The sequence below is a fragment of the Balaenoptera musculus genome, chromosome 4 (genome assembly GCF_009873245.2).
Source record: "Balaenoptera musculus isolate JJ_BM4_2016_0621 chromosome 4, mBalMus1.pri.v3, whole genome shotgun sequence".
Taxonomy (NCBI): Eukaryota; Metazoa; Chordata; class Mammalia; order Artiodactyla; family Balaenopteridae; genus Balaenoptera; species Balaenoptera musculus.
In genome coordinates, this window is record NC_045788.1 from 51,208,191 (window position 1) to 51,231,572 (window position 23,382).

The 23,382-nt window shown below is 38.4% G+C and overlaps 1 protein-coding gene across 1 annotated transcript in view; it reads left to right on the forward strand.

Annotated features, from left to right (window-relative positions):
• The first annotated feature begins 201 nt into the window (after nt 1-201).
• Nucleotides 202-23,382, forward strand: part of NLGN1 (neuroligin 1) — an 875,473-nt gene continuing 852,292 nt past the window's right edge. Inside the window, exon 1 of the mRNA XM_036851598.1 lies at nt 202-316. The gene's annotated coding sequence lies outside the window, so the exon portion shown is untranslated. The remainder of the gene's footprint in view (nt 317-23,382) is intronic.

Sequence of the window (23,382 nt, forward strand, 5' to 3'; positions counted from 1 at the left end):
GTCGTGTCAGCGCGCCGACGACCCGGCGGCCGACGCTGAGCGCGCGGCGCGCGCGGCGCGCGCGGCGCCGGTGTGAGGAGAGACCGCGGGGGAGGCGAGCCGGAGTCGGGCTAAGAGGCCGGGAGAGCCCGTCGGAGCCGGAGAGCCCCGGAGAGAAGGGAGGAAGCGAGAATGAGGCGCGCACGCCGCCCGAGCTCGGGCGGACGAGTGCAGTCGCCTCCGACGCCTTAGAGCGGCGCCCCAGTCGCTGCAGCGTCTCACCCTAGAGCGGTGTCCAGGGACCACAGAGCCCAGGAGCCGAGAAATCGGCAGAGAGGTACCAAAGCAATAGGGAAAAGATTACGAGAGAGCGGGGAGGGTTTCCTGGCGAAACACGAAGGCTGAGCTGCTGGAGGAACAATGCCGCCTCCACGAGAAAACCCTTGCTTGAGGCCGGGGCGGAGCGCGGAGGAGCTGCCTCCAGCCTCGGGCTCTCTCTTCCCAGGCCCTCCGGCTCGTTCCGGGACCGGTTCCGCCTCGGAGTTTGACGGGAATAAGAAAGTTGCTCTTCCGCACAACATTTCCTGCGAAGTAGTTTTCAGATGTGCCTGGTTCGAGTCAAGAGGTCACTCGGTAGATCCCCGCGATGAGCAGCTAATAGATTATGCATTATGGGGCAATCAAGTCCCCTGGGCAGAGAAGGTAGTCCAAACATTGCCGACCTTCTCCCTTGGCTCCCGACCGGCCAGCACAATGCTTTGGGAGTAGAGATGAAAAGCCACCTGCAGTGAATTTAAAATTATTTAGGTTGAGATTTTTCAATTAGGAATGATTTATTCCAGAAGAGGTTGTTAGGGGGTTATAAAGATGAGGGAAATTCTGTGTTTAATATTTGTGATTATTCTGAATCACGAGCAGTTGGCGTCCGCAAAGGTATTCTTTCTTTTTTCATTTCCAGGACCATAGTGATACATGTAGGACTTAGAAAACATGGAATCAGAGCACTAACCCTGTATCTATTACTCTGCCTTTTTATAGGTACTCAATATACTCATTTTTCTTCTTTTTATACTGAAACTACAGTAGACTATTTTCGCTTAAATAAATGATCATGCTCTACATGAAAATTACAGTTATGTGTTTCTCAAAAATTAATTGTGCTTAATGATAAATAAGACCATAGGTATAAAAATATCACTAAGGAAAGGTGTGGGTGCATGTGTTTGAGCGTAAAACGTATAAAATGTCTCGGCATTTCAATCAGCCATTGTAACCTAGCAGAACACCAGCTTTTTGAAATGAACTCAGAAGCAAGGGCCATGCACGTACTTAAAATATTAAGTGTTAAGTACAAAAACATTAAGTTTACCGTGCCCTTGGCAGAGAATGAATCTCAAGTCTACCTGCTCTGCGGAGTGATTCACATAGCAAGTGGAAGTTAATTATTACTCAGGCCTTCTGATTACATGGTTTGATTAAAAGAAGTAACTGTTTTCTGTAAGCCTGCTATTCTACAGTTACTCTTTCCAATCCTGTTAACGTAAGCAAAAATTGAGGGAGTCAGTCTTTCAACCGACTGTACTAGACTTCCTGCAGTGTGGGCTTCAGAAAAGTCCTCTTAAGCAACTCTCCTTTCCATAGTCTCCCCCCTCCCACTCCAAAGTACTTTCTGTCAGTCTTTTATTCCCTTAGTGGCGGTTCATTGTGTGAAATTTTCCTTTTATATTTAAGTATAACATATTTTCAAATATAAATGTCTGAACTGTTTTCAAATTGAGGGTGGAATATATACTCACAGAAGGTAGGCTGAGAACTCCATTTGCTGCAGGCAGAGTGTTTGAAGGTTTGATCACTCTTTGCATGGTTGGCTGACTTCCCTGACTTTCTAAAGTCTCTTCCAACCCTGAAATTCTCGTATTTTATTCTATTCTTATTATTTACACATGGTTATCCAGTGGCAGGGTCTATATCTTCCTTCAAATTTCTTTAAATTAGTTAGATACAATTTTTATAGGATAATTAAGTAGCTATAACTAGAGAATACAGATATAAATAAATCTAAGCTCCAATGTTATTGACAACTTTTTGAGGGGCAATATTGATGTAGTAGGCATAGTTGAAAAATACCTCTCTGGAATTCCATGTGCTGAAACAAACCATTTCTAACATTTTTTTTAAAAGCAAAGCATAGTAATTTTTTATTTCTAGAATTCTTTTTTAAAATTTTTACACAAAGGAATTATTTTATGAATTATCGAACAAATATAATTTGTAGTTTCTGTAAGCAAAACACAATTGGAATTAACAGTAACATTGGAAACTGCAACAGTTCAACAATACACTTCTGCTACATTTTCAAGTTATTTTGAAGTGAAGTTTGGTGTCTGTTTCTATCTTATTAGATTGTAAATAGAAAGATGTGATTCCTCAGTTATATTTAATTATTTGTAAATGGAATCACCCAAGTCCAGTTCACCAAACATTTATGTTTTTTTTTTTTCTAAAACACAGGTCTGGTCTTGCAGATCTTTTATCAACCATGGCCAATGGCTCTTTATAGCTTGGATGGTAATATCTAGACCTCTGAGGGCATTCAAGTCTTTTCACAATTTACTCCCCAACCTTCCTTTTTAGATTAAAACACCTTCCACCTGGAACTCCTCCCCAATTTACTCTGCATTCCATTCACCTGACTCCTCCTTACCATTTTCCCCAATACTACTTGACATTTTCGGCTTCTATGCTTTTCTTATACTAGTCTTTCTTTATGGATTACTTCCCAGCTCCCTCTCCCCCAACACATATACCCCAACTGTAGGATGGGAAAACACTTTGTTTCCTTAAAGTGGTCTTTTCTCTGTCACCCTGCTGTCCTTACTCTGAGCTCCCACAACATGTTATTCATGCTAGGAGTCCCCCACCTTTCACACTTGATGATGATTGGCTCCCTCCCTGGAGAGTAAGTTCCCAGAGGTCAGAAGCCATACCTAATTTATTGTTTCATTCAGAATGCTTAGCTCCACGTCTAAATATAAAGCAGACCATAAGTGAATGATAAATGTATTATTTAGAAATACGTTTGGCTATGAGGCAACAGAAGATCTGGCTAACCGTGGATTAAGCAAATAAGGATTTATTTATCTCACATTATTAAAACAAAATCAGGAGAAGACAGTTGCTTAAGCATTTAAACAAGGAATCAGGTTTCATCTATCATCTAGGTGCTTTCCTTCTTATGGTCATAAGATTACTGCTGTGCCTCTGGCATCATGTCTGCTTTCTAGGCCCGAAGAAGGAGGGGGCAAGGGAAGGTAACAAAGGGTTTTCTAGCTCAGGATTTCTCAACTTTGGCGCTGGTGTCATGTGGGACTCATAAGTCTTTGTGTTTGTTGTGGAGGGAGTATCTTGTATGTTGGAAGCTGTTCAGTAGCATTGCCGGCCTCTACTCACTAGATGCCGGTAGCACCCTCCACCCACTCACCCCCCTGGTTCTGAAAACCGAGACTATCTCTAGACATTGCCAAATGTCCCTTAGAGGTTAAATCCTCCTGGGTTGAGAACTTGAGAATGATTACTCTAGAGTCTGAAGGAAGGAAATTCCTTGTTTCCTACTTCCCCATTTTTGCATTGCAGTGGTGGTGAGGATCTGTTTGATTTTTGTTTAATAAATGGTAGAGGGCTCTTTATGAGATTAAAAAAAGAAAAAAGGGAGAGGAAAGGACCAAACAAGCCTTCTCCTTGAGCATTTTGTCATTTTTGTGATGTGGACATTCTCCCCGTAGACTTCTATACCTACCAGAACTGTGTCAAATCACTACTTCTCGGTAGCCTGCAGGTTGGGAAACATGTTTTTCCTCTGGCATACCACTACCTTGAAGAAAATCAGAATCTGTGAAAAAAGAAGGGGAAACTGATTCGGGGTTGGAAACTAGAAGTGTTTGATACTGTGACAGGATAAATGAATATGTAAAATTCACCTAAATATTTCAGAAAGGAGAAAAAGTAAAGAAAAAGTAAATAGCCATAAAAGGGGATAGATATAATTTTTTCACATGCTAAATATTCATAAAATAACTGTGATAATCCTGTGATTTTATTTTTCCTCTGGATGATAGTTTACTTGGAAAATAACGGCAGAATGGAGGCATCTTACTCTTCCTAACTTTTTTTTTTTTTTGGTCAGAGCGCACCCTGTCTTCTTCAATCTATTGAATAAAGCAGTAAAATTTGCTATTCATGCTTACAAATTAGTCATCAATCATATGAGAAATGTTGTCAAGGAAAGAAAATGCAGATCTTTGTTTTAATACTCTTTTCTAATGCATGTATAAAGATAGCACATGCCAGTGATGGCATTTGGTAAAATAATGGTTTTTTGTACAGGTGTATTAGCATGGACTATAGTAACTTTAAATTCGGTTGCTCAATTATTTACCTCAGTGTAGTTTACCATTGTAAGGAAGAATTCTGCCTTACAAAGATATATCAATATCGCCCTGATGACCAATGATCTTATCTGATTGATACAATTTTTTCCCATGAGGTTGTTGAATGCCAATTTTTGCTCATGTCTGTGTAGAATATAGATATATAAAATATGGTGTCTGTTACGAAACCTTTGCATGCAAGCAACAGAATACCCAATTAAAAATCTAAACAGTAAAGAATCATCTCTCAGGACAAGGATTATGGAGGTATACTGGTCCACAGTTGGCTACCTCAACAGTTCAAGGATGTCACAGCTCTGGGACAGCTTTGCTGTAATTCTCTTGGCTCCCCATTTTGGAAACAAGATAAACAATATGGCTACCACCAAGCCAAACACTACCTCTTCAAACAGTCCCACCCAAAGCAAAAAGAAGAGAGGAAGTCTTCTTCTCATGGAAATGTCTCTTTTAATCAAAAAAGGAAATTTTTTTTCCAGAAGCTATCAGCAAACTTCCCTTTATGCCTGATTGACTAAAGCTATGACACATCCCACTCCTAAACTAATCACTGGCAAAGAGATAATACATTGCATGACTGGTTTTGATCAATCATTGTCCTTCCCCAGGGGCTGGAGGAGAGGTCTGCTTTCCCTGTAGACATGGCAGTGTTACACTTAGACAAAATCAGAGCTCTTGTTAACTGACAGGAAGGAGGCAATAGTTGTAACCTAGGGTACCTAATAGGATGTGCCATAAACATCATGCCCTGACCTCCTTGAAGTTCTTATAATATGGAATGTCTACACTGGAATTAAGTGCACGTGCCCACGCACACACACACACACACTCATACACACAAGAATTAAACAGTCTTTGGATCCATGGACATAAACTGTCCACATGTCAGGCTGCATGCTTCTGATATAGAATGATTGCTTTCATAATGTTCCAGAGATTTTTTTTCAATGTTATCTGGAGAATTATTATGCTACATTCCATGTATAAATCCAAAACCCTACATTTTCAACTTATAACTGTATCATAATAACGGAAACCATAGTTAAAGCAGAGCATGTTCTTCTTACTAAATAGGTCATCTATGTTTGTCATATTATCTTATATTAATAAATCACAAATAATGTGAGAAATGACTGAACGCTGTTACCAGTTATTCTCATGAAGAAGGACTTGATATCAGTTATGCCCAATTAAAATTACTTCCCTGCTTTTGATAATTGTTTACTTGGAGAGTCTAGGAGAGGGAACTAATTTTTAGCTCACAAGCCAGTATCTCATTAAACATTATGAGTCTTTTTTTTTTTTAAGCAAAGAAAGCCTTATTTTCATTTATTTTTGGTCTGACTTCATGGAAGCTCAGAGCCAGTTTTGTGTTCAGTTGAAAAAGAGGTCCTGAATTGTCTCCTTTTACCCTGTTTCATTATTTGAATCCATTTTAAAACTTAAACTTTGATTCAAGATTTGATTGTATTTGGGCTTTTTATCATAAGCTGCTTCAAATTATTTTTGGAAGAAGGAAGTATATGTACATGTGTATATACATGTACAAAAAATGAATGGTGTCATACATCACTCAATAAATGTTTTCTTCCTGAAAGAATATATGTTTAGAAATAAGACAGTATTGTGTGCAATAAACTCTGAATTATGCTCCCATCAACATGTACAATAGGATTTCAGGGAAAGGAGATGTGAGTGATGCCTGGGCCATTTGAGAGAGATGCACACTGTAGTTTTACAGACAGATGGAAGATTAAGGCAGGGTAGGTGAAGGATGTATAGCTGAAGTCATTATATGTATTTTGCTCTATGACCAGATAGCAATTGGTTTTCAACTTTTTTACTCTCTATCCTCAGTATTTCAATAACCACCTTTCTACCCTATAACTTCTCCCCATTATAAAGGGGCAATTAAACTTTAACACCAAAGCTACACGGTAAAAGAACCGTGAACTAGAAAAGAATGGATCTGATTTCTCTCTTTGTTCCAAAGCAAATTTTGTGGTCGTTGGCAATCTTCTCTGTTACCCCTGGCGTTTCAGAATGTATGTTCAGAGTCACATCTTTGCATCGTCAGTGCTCTATTTTCAGGCTCCAAGCCTGAAGCGGTTTGCAGCACAGCTACCACCTCTGACCTGGGCTCCTTGCCTCCAGGGAAACTGATTTTTGAATCAAACTTAAAATGATAATTAGTAACTCCATTTGTGTTTGGGGTCAGAAACAGATGCTTCTCCTTTTTGTTTGAAGAAGGCATATTTGAAAGTGAAAACAGAGTGAAATTGGGTTTTAAATAGTTCACATTTTAGTGGGCACATTTGTATCGAGTAAAGACCACGAGGGGAGGGCTTGTTCTAGGCATCTGTCTGACCTTCTCTCCACTGGACTTAGCAGTGTCTTGTACTTCAGCCTATCCACTGTGAAATAATTATGGTTTACAGTATTGACCCTAAGGTACTGCAAGTTCCTGAGGCTTCTCTTAGGGAATAAAATGCTTAATTTTATTGAATACTTTACAAATATTTCATTTAAACTAAGGTACCACTGACTGCAGGACACATCGTTATTTTATGTATGCTTTAGAAAGAAGCAGCATCCCAATGAAATCGTTATACAATGCTTTCCTACCACTTAGAATTTTATACTTTAACAAAAAGCAATTTAGACTTAAATAGATGTAGATTTTTCTAATATATTAATCTTATGCATGTATAAAAAGTACATTAATGAACACATTGGTTTAAGAATTCAAAAATTTTTGTCCTATTTAGATTCTCACCCTTTTGAATCATTTTTTTTTGACTCAGAGTCATATCCGTATCCATGTTTTTCCCAACAGTAGTCTGTGTGTGTTGGTGATACACCCTTTCTTAAGAATACTTCATGGTTGTCTTCAGGATTTCACTTCAAGCAGCTGATACCTTCTGAAAGTTTTGATGGTGGTGTTTTGTTGATCTTACTAGAATGTGACAATTGAAGATTTTCAGACAACAACCAGATCTCATATTTCTTCCTTCAATTGTCCTAAAACATCAGGAGTGATGGTTGTCTGGTCGTGGCAAGAGAAATAGAACCAATTTTCACATACAAAGTCAATGGCAACTATGCCTCCACTACTGCTTGGCTATAAGGAATTATAAAATGCATCCTGATTTCAGAGATATTAAAGGTTAAAAAATAGTGTGTCAGAGTTAATGAAATATGGCAACTTTAATGATATGTGTCCTCATTTTTAAACAAGCTAATGGCATAATGATAATTAATTAACCAAACTATTTAATTAATCTCTAAGCTTTTGGATAAGAGAGAATAATACGTAATTCTTAGAGAGTGTGATTAGAATCTAATTCTAAACCTTTTTATTCTCTATTTACCCTCCCAGTTTGCAATATACAAAATGTAGCTAGTCTTCCAGATGGATAATGGTAGGATGAAAAAAGCACAAGACTAGGAATCAAGAGACCTGAGTTTATAGAGCAGACTCTTCTAATAATTATATGTGTCGCTTCCTGTAATTCACTTCATCTCTCTGGGCCTTGGTTTCAGTGTTTAAAATATATAGTTGGACAAATTGAAAATAAATGTGTCTTTTGGGTCTCAGAACTGTTTTGGGGAAAGATTATCAGTAATAAAGAATGTTTATAATTTTATATATATATATATATATATATATATATATATATATATATATATATATATTTAAGCTGGTATTATATAGATATATAGTAATAGAGATGCGTTACTCTAAACTGGTAGGCTTAAGATATACAATATGTATTGTATATCTTTAAGATTATACAGCTTTTTTGGAGGTTTAAACATGCATATCTTATTTGTTATTTAAAACAACTGTAAGCAATGCAGAAGTTTCAAAAGAACAGAGTTAAAACTGAGGACCCTTCTTCTCAAACATACTGGTATGGAAAGATTATAGAATAAATCAAAGCCAAATAAAGGATGTAGAAGTGGGAGGAGGCAAGGAGATAATGCATTTTCCATCAAGAACAAAGAAAACTTCCACAAGGAATTAACTATCACTATATATAAATGTTCTGCTTAAAAAGAGAGTCATCAGTAAAAAGCAGGAGAAAATTAGCAGGTAAAAATGAAGTTTCTTTTTTTAATTTTTGTTTTATCATTACTCAACCCCATACTACTGATTTTAAAAAATATGAATAAAAGGAAGAGGAGTCTTGGCTTGGATCAGTCAGATGCTACTATTTGTGGATATATCTTGACAGTTCTTACTGTGCAATTCCACAGACAACAGTGATTCTTCTCTGTATTGTATTTGAAAATTGCCACTGCTCTTAAGTGGTCAGAAAGCTGGGTGCTTACTTTCTGATGAATAACAAGCTCTCCAAAGGTGTCCCACTCTCTTTTCTCTCATTGTAGCTGTAGTCACCACAAAGAAAACATGATGTTGCCTCTTACCTACCCATTTTGCCATAAAAGTGAGTTGATTTATACAGCATGAAGAAACCTTTCCCATTTTTTTAAACTACATATTCTGGAAGCTCTCTTTTAAAATAATTAAAGCATGGAATATGTAAGATAGAGATATAATATTGCTGCAAGAAAGTAGATTTTTATTGAATAATTAATTATTTTAATCCTCTATGTTGGTCCATTTATCCATAAGAAAAATATTCAAGATACTAGTATTTAACATGGAGAATATTATTTAATGGTAGAGTCTTAGACCATAAAATAGGATGTTGAGATTGTATTTACTTTGCAATCACTATTTTATGACTAAAGGGGAAAATCACAATTTTTGACCCCAGATGATCTGTAAAACATGTTTTAAAAAGAGGACAATTCATTTTTAAAGCTCTCAATAAATATTCAGTGGTATTTCCAGCTGAGAAACTGGATGGGCCATAATGCTTGTTTTAGGCAATTATAGGGCAACCTTCTTAGATTGCAGGTGGCAAAACTGAGGCTGAGATAAGAAATGACTTGCTCAGTACATACAATGATAGAACTTGGACTGGAACATCCCAATCTTCATGTAATATTTTCATGCATCAGTTTTACATACAGGACAGTAATACATATACCAGAATCATATATGATGTATATCTGTGATTATAGAATTATTAGTTTAGAAGTATAGGCAATAATTGTCAGAAGATAGAAAGAAGAGAGTTTTATTTTTAGGAAGGCTTAGTGAAGAAACTGTTACTTGAAGGAGATTGGGATATGAATGAATGAATGGAGAAGAAGAGGAAGTAAAGCACTGCTTGAACAAAAGCAGTAAAAATTAAGAATAGGACATGTTACAGAGATAACTGGTCATTCTAGATTTTTTCAAAAGGAAAAAAGCAAAACCAAAACCAAAAAACATACCAATCCACAGAAATGTTACTGTAGAAAAGAAAGAAATGTACTCATTGAGAAAATTCATCTCATTCCGTGTTCAGTAGTTTGGCTTAGGACCTATGCAGATCAGAAATATAAATTATATACTTATCCTGAGATAAACAGGTCCTTGGAAAAACTGGTTCATATTACTCATATAAGAAGAAACTCATTTCTACCAGAAAGCAAATTAAATTATTTAAAATGGAAAATATGACTTTCTGAGTATGTGTTTATGCATATAAGTGATTGATAACAAATCCATTTGAGATTTTGATTGTTTGTCATCAAAAGAGGAGATTCTTATCATAGCCTGCCTAGATACTGTTTTCTAACCTGGGTACCCTCTCCCCAGGAAGTACTAGAAACACTCTGCCTCTCCAAACATACCTTCTTTCCCAAGCTCCCTTTCAACATAATGCTTGACTCAGTCCTTCCAGATCTGCTGATTATAGGACACTTATCATTGAAATGTCCCATTTGCTTAAGGGAGAGAGGCTCTAGTTGGTGCTAATCTGCCTTTTAATACCCAGCAATCATCCTCATCATCACTTAAAAAATTGTAACATTTCTAAGGTCTAGGAGGTGCAGTTTCAAGTGAGATACATTCCTCAGTTTCTACTAAATTTCACAGAAAATCAACATGTCTCTCCTGACTTTCCTTGAATCCACTCTGTAAAAACAGCAGCTCATTTTGTGAATCAGTGAGTAGAATACCAGCACCCAGGGAACAAGGACGGAATCAGTCAGAAGAGCATGAGCATGTTTTCTACAGAACTCCATACACATGGTCATAATTTCTCACGAATCGGTGCATTACGACTCTGCCAGTCAGAAATATGCTGGGAATAGTCTTGGTATTCAATTTAGAATGTCATTCCCTCACCAGTCTTCTCTAAAACTCTAAAGAAGCATGGGGCTTCACAGAACCACCTCTCCTCCTGGGCCCTGTCTGTACCATGCAAACCCATAAAGAACAAGAGAGTGAGGTGATGCTGGTATAGGGCAGAAAGAGGGCATAATCACTGGAATGGAAACCTCTATCAGGGAGATAGAATATAAAGAGCATATTTAAGTTTGCAATATGCTTTAAATCTGCTATACTTAAGCTTGCAAAACAGTTTTATATATGTGTGTGTGTGTGTGTGTGTATCTATTATCTATCTACCTGTCTGCTTATGTATCTATCTATCTGATTTAATTGAAAATTGTAGATGACTACCTGATATCAGAAAGTATGAGAAGAAACAAGTACTTTTCTTGGAAAGGTTATTAATATTCCATATACTCTTTAGATGAGAAAGGGGAGAGACACTAGGAAATGTGTTCCTGGACACTGGGAAGATTAACCCAGCATCCATCTATCAGTCTGTTTATGTTTTTCTTATCCTCATGAATCTTATTTCTCCCCTGCCTCCTACCCCTGTACCCATGACTCCTGATCCGTGCAGTATATTCTGTGGTTCCCTTTCTGTATCGAAAACCAAAACTCAAATTAAAAATGTTCCATTGTACCTTGGGACTATTGCAAAAGCCTCCTAACTATGAATGTCAGCAACTAACACTCTAGTACAAATATGTTTGTCTGAATTTTTCCCTCCCCCATGTGATACTTGGCTAAAATGGATGAAATAAAAAATAGACAGGTATTGATGAGGAAGGCCTGGAAGATCAGTTTAAACTAGGACCATTTCCAGTGAGATGAAGCCTCTGTTCATGCCAGGTGCTTACCAGAAGAATGCTTTAGGGTTCTAGAGAGAGTCCAAGAGGCAATCCTTGGAGAGGGTGGGGGATTGAGGAACTGGGGCATGGGAAAGGGGCAAAAAATTAACAAGACTGAGGAAAATGAACTTATTCTGCCCCACTCTTTAGTCCCAAAGGTGATCCTGTTGCCAAGGTAGTACAAAATGCGTTATTCTTTGTAGTCTTCAAACTTTCTTTAATTTAGTTTATGTATCTGTCCAAAAGGGTTGATGTTGTCAACTTCATAGGGCTATTGTGGGATTAGATGAAATAATGTATTATAGCACCTTTGTCTGGCAGATAAAAAACGTCCAAAAGTATTCTTATTACCATGATAACCCTCCACAAATATATACAAACACACTCTCTGCTTACTCAGTAATAGGCATTTGATACATATTTTTTTATGCAGCAGGTTAGACACAGTGCTAGGCATAGTAGAGAAGGCAAAGCTAAGTCAGACCCGGTCTCAGACATTCAGGGAATCTTTCTTTTTGCCTCTGGAGCCTTTGAAATTAGGCCATAGAGTGTTCTACATCATTGTTTTGGCTAATGCAAGGAAGATAGTGCTGTTTTTATTTTACAAGCTCATGGAAGGAAAGGTAAAGCATTTAGAAATGGTGAAATTGGCAGCTTCAAAAAAAATTCAAGGACTCTATCAGCATTAGAATGTGAAAACATTTGAGTCAGGCTTGCTAGGGAGTGAGTGTTTAATAGGCGCCTTTGTAAAATCTCCAAACTAAGCTGTATCATTTTCTATACATGCTTAAATCTCTTAATTACAAAGCAACTTTAATTATACATAAAGTATGCCTCTTCAATCATGTTTTAATCACACATGAAAAAAAATTAAATTTATCCCAAAGTTATTTTCTGCATTTCATTTCTGATTTTTAAACTCTGGCATATTCTGTACCAAAAAATTGCATTAAGCTAATGTTTATGCTTGCACATAATCCCACACTTTCAAGGCAACACTTAAAATATTCAGAAGAGCTTCACAAGAGGGAGTAGTTTAATTCTGTTGTTGACTCAGAGCCATTGTTCTTCACAGTTAGAGCTTCGCTGGCATAGGCTACATATGGTCACTTGTTTTCTCAGTGTACAGAGTGATAATGCATTAACATTCTGGCTGATGGTGGAAGCTATGCTGTGCTTTAGAGAAATATATCAGGGAGGATGTACTGCCTCTTGGAGAGAAAGGAGGACAAGATCAACATGGGAGAGCCTGAAGATTGCAGATTGCCTTTGACTAATCACCATTGCATTACAATGTGGAGACTGACCTAGGAGCCTAGACTTCAACCATTGGCTGTCTGTGGGTAGGACTTGTATTGAAAAAGCAATCATTGGAGACAACTATGGATCGCAGCCATGAAAGGAGATTCTGCTAGCTTCTTTCCCACTGCCATTAAGAGATGCTGTTCTGGAGCCCTCAGTTGCCTCTTGCAACAGACTATTTATGATCCCATGTTTGCTCCAATCACTACTATGTAGGCCACAAGTCAAAGTGGAATCCAGGGCTAGAGAATTGATGGTCGCATGGAGGTCTGTTAGAAGTACTTAAGAAGTTTCTTGGGGCATTAGAATTTCAGGAACAAGGATGGGGGTATCTGGCCAGGGTTTAGTGAACATGACTTTTCTTTTACCTTTTGCAGTTCTCTTTGGTGTATATGAAGTGAAGGAAAAAGGCCAAGGAAGAAACTGTGTCTATTCCCATATCATAAAGGATGTCACCCTTCATCTAATTTTATTCCAAGTGGAATTGTATTCCAAGAGACAATTCTAGTGATGCAGGCCTTCAGGGCTTCTACTTACCTTTCCCAGCAGCTAATCTGGTTTACATCTATGGCTGTAAATATTAAAAACAAACAAACAAACAAAAAAACCCCCCAAAACCCCAAAACTAATGCTAGTAGCAGCACCAGAGGGAGCCACTTACACAGTTTTGTCTCAAGCATCAGCAAAGCTGACACTAAGCTTGAAATGCAGGAATATTAAGACTTTATTGTATCTTCTAAAAAAGAATAGCAGAAAAGTTGATGATATATAAAATCTGTTAGCAGCAATTCCAAATTATGGGACTAGTAGCAACCACTTCATTTCTCCCACTTGAAGTATTTGCCAATGGTAATTGCCTGGCTGTAGTCCAGAAAGTAAATCATATTTCAAAATGTTAAATTGTATTTGGAGCAAGAGGTATCTCTCTGATCCTGCCATTGTCCCTTTGCAGAAAACTATCAGCAAGTTTGTATGTTTGAAACTTATGCCAGTTTGCTGTTTTTGTAATGTAAATGATGCTATGAAAAACAAAGATGAAGGATAAAATTCTAGATGCACATTCCAATGCTCAAACACATCCTCTCTCTCTCTCACTCCCTGTCTCTCTCTCACACACACCCATACACATGCAAACAGACACATACAAACACATGCACACACATATTTGCACTAGAGATTTTGTTGTAAAACAGTAGAACCAGGGTTGCTTTAAGGACATCAGGTAAGCTTGTCTTTGAGTCCCATAGTGGGGAAGAGAAAATCTGTACACTGAAAGGAAAATAGAAGGCACATAACGTTATTAGCATACTGACCTTTTTTATGAAGAGATAGTCAAATGCATACAGTCCTGAAGATAGTCTCTTTTTTTTTTTTTTTTAAAGATTGATTGATTGATTGATTGATTGATTGCTATGTTGGGTCTTCGTTTCTGTGCGAGGGCTTTCTCTAGCTGTGGCAAGTGGGGGCCACTCTTCATCGCGGTGCGCGGACCTCTCACTATCGCGGCCTCTCTTGTTGCGGAGCAGAGGCTCCAGACGTGCAGGCTCAGCAGTTGTGATTCACGGGCCCAGTTGCTCCACGGCATGTGGGATCCTCCCAGACCAGGGCTCGAACCCGTGTCCCCTGCATTGGCAGGCAGACTCTCAACCACTGCGCCACCAGGGAAGCCCCCAAGATAGTCTCTTTAATACCATGCTTGACAAGATATTTCAGGAAAATGTATTGATTCCAACTGTCTGTTCTTGGAGGGGAGGTTTCTAGGTCTTCTGTTGTTTTAACTTTGCCAATTCTAACCCAAATCATAAAAACATTGGAAAGGGAGAATTGCCTTAGTTCTTTGAACAAAAGGGCTTTATTCTTAATACTCCTGAGCACCCCCCAGCCTTGACAGCATCAGGTAAATCTCATTACGCACAATCACAAGAAAGAATGATTCTATAAAGTAAAATGATCTCCATGCTCATGTAATGGCACTTTCTTGACCTGATTACGGTAAAGTCTGCAGTGCATAATGCTGACAATGAATGCTTTATTAGGTTCCTTTCCAGGTAACAGTCATTCTCTTCAAGACAGTACTGGATTATTTGTGGTTTGTGCTACAGATGGAAAGGAGAAAATGAGAGAGAAGATTAGTTGCACTTGACTCTCTGGCAGTACTTATCCTTCTTTGTTTATAACAGTCTTTCATTGTCTTCCTGCACTGCCGCCCCAGCCAAACTGCTCCCCTGATAAATTGCTCATACTTAATCTGTTTATGAGGGAAGTGGTTGAGGGAGGGTAGTTGGGGGTATTTAATGTGATCTGATCTAATGTCCTTCTGCCTGTGGGACTTTAGTCATACAAATTTGCCTCTGAGTCAAAGAAGCATGTATCGCTTATTTTTTGGTTGTTTTTTCTCTCTCTCTATCTATCTATCTATCTACCTATCTATCTATCTATCACCTATCTATCTATCTATCTATCTATCTATCTATCTATCTATCTATCTATCTATCTATCTATCTATGTATCTACCCACCAATGCATCTCTGTCTATTTTATATTTCATTTTTAAAATAGTACTTCCAAATCTAGAGAGAGGAACCATTACTGAGGAAAGAATCCAAAGGAATTTTGCCAACTGCCAGGAGTCTAGCTGACATCCATTAGCACTTCCTCAGGGAGCCTTGGCTCCCAGATGTCTAGAGAAGTTCTGGGCCGAGGCCACGGGTCAAGTGGGGAGGCCTGGATCTAAAGATATCAGGTTATCTGCCCATTCCATGGGCAAGAAGGGAGGAAGAGACCTCTTCTTCCTTGGAAGAGGATGAGGGAGAAAGCATCAGTGGCGATAGTGTGGAAGGCAGCCATCAATGGCAGAGGGGTTGGTGTGAGCTTTGCACAGAGAGGGTGCCCCAAAGTGCCTCAGTGGCATCTCCATTCTTAGGTTTCATTGGGATGTGTGACATATCAGAACAGGAAGCCCAGAGAAGGGGGCATGTAGGACCTGAAATGGTCATCCTCACACCTTGTTGACCCTGAGCTATGTCTTGCAGCAACGTGGTAGCTGTACCACTGGCTTAAGAGAAAGAGAGAGGAATTCCTGAACATTGATTTGAATGTGAGAAAGGAGGTACTTATTATGTAGTACTTGTCTTATTCTATTCTGGCTGCTATAACAAAAGTACCATAGACTGGGTAGCTTAAACAACAGAATTCTTTTCCTCATACTTCTGGAGGCTGGGGAGCCCAAGATCAAGGCACTTACAGATTCAGTGTTTGGTGAGGGCTTATTTCCTCGTTCACAGACAACTGTCTCCTGGGATCTCTCTTATAAGGGCACTAATCTCATTTGTGAAGACTCCACCCTCATGACCATATCACCTCTCAAAGTTTCCATCTCCAAATATCATCACATTGGTGATTAGGTTTCGATATATGAATTTGGGAGGGACACAAACATTCAGTCTGTAACAGTACTATTATTGGTAGTATGCAAAAAGCTGGGCAAGGGCAGAGGGCAGGGCAAGTAGGAGGCCCAGTCTCTGCTCAGGAATGATTAGATGGTGATATTTGAGTTGGGCTGGCAAAAGAGCAATCTTCAGGCAGCTAGGATAGCAATGGACTTAAGGGATCAGTGTTTTTTTCTTCTAATCTTCCCAGAATTACTGCTATACTTTGTTTAGCAGAGGGCACATGGAGGCCTCAGTTTGCTACCTCAGAGGGAAATCAGGAGCTTTAGATAAGTAATTAGAATGACATTGTGTGTTGTACTACTCTTAGTTTCCCTCTGTGATTAGCAGTAAAACCCTTGAAAGGAAAAGGACCTGCACATTTATGTCTTTGGGGAGAGCAAGAAAGGAGGATTTGGGGGTCAACGTCTCACTTTGAAGTCAGATTTATTGGAGCTGAGCTGGACCACAAGGGGTGGAGTGAGTGGTGTTAAGGCTGAAGGTGTAGGACCTAAAAAGATAAACAGTAGGAAATAGGAAGTCTGACATGGGAAAGAATCTTGGGAATTAACAGTGGAGAAGCCCTAAGACATCCACATATGAAAATCTCCATCAAAGAAATTCACCTGGAACTCCTAAACAAATAAATTGAAATAAGAACTCACAATAAGATGCAGAAGGAGACAAGGGGCACTGAAGGAGGAAACTGCAAAGTGAACAAAACTCTTCCTTGGTCTTTGGTTCAATGTTTATCAAAGCAAAGTCAGAACACCTGGAGTATCTTGAAAACCATATTTGTTTTTTGAGCTAATTGTGATTAAAGGGTGATTTCAAATACTTTGATTTAACATTGCTTCAAATAATTATAGTAACTCAATGGTATATAGTTAAATTCTGGACCTTCAAGTAATGTTTCAGCAAAAACCTCTTTTGTCAAATGCAAAATAGGCAAATTTACAGCTCCCTATTATATAGGGATCGCTATTTAAATCTAGGAGATTGCAGGGGATGGGAGGGGGCGATAATTTAAGGCAATTGACAGGCGTTATATCTCTTTCTCTGATCCTTAATTTTTTTAGTCCTCAACAAGTAATTTAACAGTGTGAAGTCAAATCTTGGTTGTTCCTAGAAGTCAGATGAAGAAGAGCTTGATGCAGTGGATAGTGCACTGCATTTAGAGTTGGATGATGTACATATAAGTCCTGTCCTAACTTTGCCATATATTAATGATTGGTGGAAGCTGCTTAACCTAGCTCAGTTTTTACCCATGAAATGGGGAAGACGACATATCCTTGCCTGTTTCACAAAGTAGTTGTGAGGATCAAGTGAGTCAAAGTCTGAAAGGGTATTTTATACACTACTAAGCTCTATATGAATGTAGGGTACTGTTGAATACAGCAGAGCTGAAGGTAGAATCCTCTAGTGGAGTCAGGAAGTGGAGTGATTCAGAGTATAGGCTTACAGTCAGAGGGTTTATCTGTGAATTCCAGCTTCACCATCTGTCATTTGTCCTCTGTATGCCTCAGTTCCCTTATTTATAAAGAAAGGTAAGGATAGCTCTACCTTTGGAGCATTTGGAGGTCTAGGGAGAATATAGATAAAGTGCTTGGCACAGAGCGTGACACATAAGGATAAGTAAATCAAATAAATATTAGCTATTACTAGGTGTGATTATTATGGTTGTCTCTGCTGAGTTTATTTAACTTGGAAATAATAAACCTTTGAACTTCACAGAAAGGGATCTCGAAACCCAAGCACTATATTTCTGTATAATACTCACATCAGTTTATCTGGGTATGTAGTTTGGAAGAGTGAAGGACTGAAATCTGTATATTTTACAGCTAACAGTGTACAAGAAGTACATTAATTTTTTTTTTTCACTTGGGGAATATGGTGACCCAGAATTTAGCATTGTATTATTGGGATCTATCTATCTGTCTGTCTGTCTGTCTGTCTGTCTGTCTGTCTGTCTATCTATCTATCTATCTATCATCTATCTATATCTATCTAGTTTTATGGGCTGCTGCATCCTTCAGCAATCATCTCTTGTATCACATCATCATCAGGAGGGTGAATGAACATCATGCTGAAGGGGCAGACCTGTTTGGTCACAATGAAGGAATCCTGAGAACTCCCCTTCCCCATTCTATGGCCACAACCATGTTTACTGTGAGGCAGAAAAATACAGTATCCAGTGGTGCACAGACGTTTTGGAAACCACAGATGGTTTAGAAAAGGGAAGTGCAGAGGTATTTCTTTTTACTCCTTGTCTCTCTATTTTCTGCTATTACCTTCCTTTTATTTTTTTTCTCCTTTTCTTTTCTACCCTTAACATGGCACATCCACATTCTTCCCATCTTCTCTCCTTTTTTTTTTAACATCTTTATTGGAGTATAATTGCTTTACAATGGTGTGTTAGTTTCTGCTTTATAACAAAGTGAATCAGCTATACATATACATATATCCCCATATCCCCTCCCTCTTGCGTCTCCCTCCCAACCTCCCTATCCCACCCCTCTAGGTGGTCACAAAGCACCGAGCTGATCTCCCTGTGCTATTTGGCTGCTTCCCACTAACTATCTATTTTACATTTGGTAGTATATATAAGTCCATGCCACTCTCTCACTTTGTCCCAGCTTACCCTTCCCCCTCCCCGTGTCCTCAAGCCCATTCTCTAGTAGGTCTGCGTCTTTATTCCTGTCCTGCCCCTAGGTTCTTCATAACTGTTTTTTTTTAGATTCCATATATATGTGTTCGCATACAGTATTTGTTTTTTGCTTTCTGACTTACTTCACTCTGTATGACAGACTCTAGGTCCATCCACCTCACTAAAAATAACTCAATTTCGTTTCTTTTTATGGCTGAGTAATATTCCATTGTATATATGTGCCACATCTTCTTTCTCCATTCATCTGTCAATGGACACTTAGGTTGCTTCCATGTCCTGGCTATTGTAAATAGAGCTGCAATGAACATTTTGGTACGTGACTCTTTTTGAATTATGGTTTTCTCAGGGTATATGCCCAGTAGTGGGATTGCTGGGTTGTATGGTAGTTCTATTTTTAGTTTTTTAAGGAACCTCCATACTATTTTCCATAGTGGCTGTATCAATTTACATTCCCACCAACAGTGCAGGAGGGTTCCCTTTTCTCCACACCCTCTCCAGCATTTATTGTTTGCAGATTTTTTGATGATGGCCATTCTGATTGGTGTGAGGTGATACCTCATTGTAGTTTTGATTTGCATTTCTCTAATAATTAATGATGTTGAGCATTCTTTCATGTGTTTCTTGGCAATCTGTATATCTTCTTTGGAGAAATGTCTATTTAGGTCTTCTGCCCATTTTTGGATTGGGTTTTTTTTTTTTTTTGATATTGAGCTGCATGAGCTGCTTATAAATTTTAGAGATTAATCCTTTGTTAGTTGCTTCATTTGCAAATATTTTCTCCCACTCTGAGGGTTGTCTTTTCGTCTTGTTTATGGTTTCCTTTGCTGTGCAAAAGCTTTTAAGTTTCATTAAGTCCCATTTGTTTATTTTTGTTTTAATTTCCATTTCTCTAGGAGGTGGGTCAAAAAGGATCTTGCTGTGATTTATGTCATAGAGTGTTCTGCCTCTAAGAGTTTTATAGTGTCTGGCTTTACATTTAGGTCTTGAATCCATTTTGAGTTTATTTTTGTGTATGGTGTTAGGGAGTGTTCCAATTTCATACTTTTACATGTAGCTGTCCAGTTTTCCCAGCACCACTTATTGAAGAGGCTGTCTTTTCTCCATTGTATATTCTTGCCTCCTTTATCAAAAATAAGGTGACCATATGTGCATGGGTTTATCTCTGGGCTTTCTATCCTGTTCCATTGATCTATATTTCTGTTTTGGTGCCAGTACCATACTGTCTTGATTACTGTAGCTTTGTAGTATAGTCTGAAGTCCAGGAGCCTGATTCCTCCAGCTCCATTTTTCTTTCTCAAGATTGCTTTGGCTATTCGGGGGTCTCTCATGTTTCCATACAAATTGGGAAATTTTTTGTTCTAGTTCTGTGAAAATGCCATTGGTAGTTTGATAGGGACTGCATTGAATGTGTAGATAGCTTTGGGTAGTATAGTCATTTTCACAATGCTGATTCTTCCAATCCAAGAACATGGTATATCTCTCCATCTGTTGGTTATCATCTTTAATTTCTTTCATCAGTGTCTTATAGTTTTCTGCATACAGGTCTTTTGTCTCCTTAAGTAGGTTGATTCCTAGGTATTTTATTCTTTTTGTTGCAGTGGTGAATGGGAGTGTTTCCTTAATTTCTCTTTCAGATTTTTCATCATTAGTGTATAGGAATGCAAGAGATTTCTGTGCATTAATTTTGTATCCTGCTACCTTACCAAATTCATTGATTAGCTCTAGTAGTTTTCTGGTAGCATCTTTAGGATTCTCTATGTAGAGTATCATGTCATCTGCAAACAGTGACAGCTTTACTTCTTCTTTTCCGATTTGGATTCCTTTTATTTCTTTTTCTTCTCTGATTGCTGTGGCTAAAACTTCCAAAACTATGTTGAATAATAGTGGTGAGAGTGGACAGCCTTGTCTTTTTCCTGATCTTAGTGGAAATGGTTTCAGTTTTTCACCATTGAGAACGATGTTGGCTGTGGGTTTGTCATATATGGCCTTTATTATGTTGAGATAAGTTACCTCTATGCCTACTTTCTGGAGGGTTTTTATCATAAATGGGTGTTGAATTTTGCTGAAAGCTTTTTCTGCATCTATTGAGATGATCATGTGGTTTTTCTCCTTCAATTTGTTAATATGGTGTATCATATTGATTGATTTGCGTATATTGAAGAATCCTTGCATTCCTGGGATAAACCCCACTTGATCATGGTGTATGTTCCTTTAAATGTGCTGTTGGATTCTGTTTGCTAGTATTTTGTTGAGGATTTTTGCATCTATGTTCATCAGTGATATTGGCCTGTAGTTTTCTTCCTTTGTGACATGTTTGTCTGGTTTTGGTATCAGGGTGATGGTGGCCTCGTAGAATTAGTTTGGGAGTGTTCCTCCCTCTGCTATATTTTGGAAGAGTTTGAGAAGGATAGGTGTTAGCTCTTCTCTAAATGTTTGATAGAATTTGCCTGTGAAGCCATGTGGTCCTGGGCTTTTGTTTGTTGGAAGATTTTTAATCACAGTCTCAATTTCAGTGCTTGTGATTGGTCTGTTTATATTTTCTCTTTCTTCCTGGTTCAGTCTCAGAAGGTTGTGCTTTTCTAAGAATTTGTCCATTTCTTCCCGGTTGTCCATTTTATTGGCATGTAGTTGCTTGTATTAATCTCTCATGATCCTTTGTATTTCTGCAGTGTCAGTTATAACTTCTCCTTTTTCATTTCTAATTCTATTGATTTGAGTCTTCTCCCTTTTTTTCTTTCTGAGTCTGGCTAATGGTTTATCAATTTTGTTTATCTTCTCAAAGAACCAGCTTTTAGTTTTATTGATCTGTGCTATTGTTTCCTTCATTTCTCCTTTTTTCTTTATCATTAGCATAGATGATTTTCTTTCAAGAACCATTAGAATATTATTTATATATTTCGAATATTTTATAATCTTTTGCCAAATAGTCAGTTTTTTTCTTACAGTAGCTTATGACTTGGCAGGTCTGCAAACAAATTCTTAGAAGTATAATGAATGCAAAAATTATTTTTACCTTTATCTTTGTTGGTAATTCTTATCCTCTGCAGTTCTTATCCTCCTAATTCTTATCCTCTGCAGTTCTTTCCCAAAGCTAATGTCAATGGAGCAATAGCTATAGCTATAGCTGTAGTAAGTTACCATGTTACTGCTTGAGAGCATAATGACATAAACTACGTTCTTGAAAGGCTCTGGAATTTGGGGGTGCAGTGTGTTAGTGGTAATTTGACTTCTGCCCATCCCATTCTTATTTTGTTGTTCATCAGTTGGTAAATGGATGCCTGCCTCGTAAAGAGTTACTTTGACAGGGAATGGGCCACTGAGCCTTACCTGAGAGACGGAGGTCCTGCTACCTGCTCTCAGCACACCCTCAAGCCAACTAATCATCTGTGTTATGGTATATGCTTCTAATTTCCCCAGCACCATGCCTGCCCTAACACTGGATATTTTATTGCTCCTGATTCCCTTCCTGCCCTGATGATCCATGCCCAAGGCTGTACTCTATGCTTTTGTAGCCCATTACCATCTATCTCCCTCACTCTATCTGAACTCCATGAAAGGGAATGTTTCCCTTTTGTATCTTCCCAAAATTTGTTTGTGTCTTCCCAAAATTCATTATGTTGAAATCCCAATGCCCAATGTGATGGTATTAGGAAGTGGGATATCTGGCAGTTGATTGCCATGAAGGTGAAGACCTCATGAATGGGATTAGTGCCCTTATACAAGAAGCTCCAGAGAACTCCCTTGACCCTTTTGCCTTGTGAGGATACGAAGAAAAATCTGTGATCTAGAAGAGGTCACTGAACCAATCTGGCACTCTGTTCTCAGACTTCCAGCCTCCAGACTGTGAGAAATTTCTGTTAATAAACCACCCACTCTGTGTTTTTTTTTTATAGCAGCCTGCATTACTAAGACAGGAGGACAGTGGTGTTTAGCTCAGTATTCCTAATATCAAGCAGATTGAGATCTTAGTCTACTGGGTTCTCAGTATAAGTTTGGAAGACTGATGGACCACTCTGATGCCTCCCCCGGCGGTTTGTTGCCATGCTACTGGAAGACTTCCTCCCAACCTCTGCTGGTAGGTTTGCATAGATAGAGTAGTAAATGTTATCTGTTGATAATTGGTGACGCTGTGACAGAGAAGGGCACCTGAATAATTCAGTCTCTAAAGAAGAGTAGGAGTTTGCCAGTTATTGAGATCTTGAAGTAGGGTATTCAAACAAAGCCATGGTGTTTTTTGTACCTGTGGATAGTATGGTATGACAATCCTATTTTTTAAAAAATTCCAGTTATCTTTGCCATTTGGCTCCAAAAACTTTTGCTTTGACTTATAGCAAAATTCTAGAAGGTTTTGCTTTCTGAATTGCATGAGTGAGCTTTAGAATCAGATAGAAATGGTTTCTAATCCACTCTCTGTTTCTGGCCATTTCATGATCTCAGTTAAGTTAACTGACCTCTTTGAGCATCAGTTTGTTGCTAA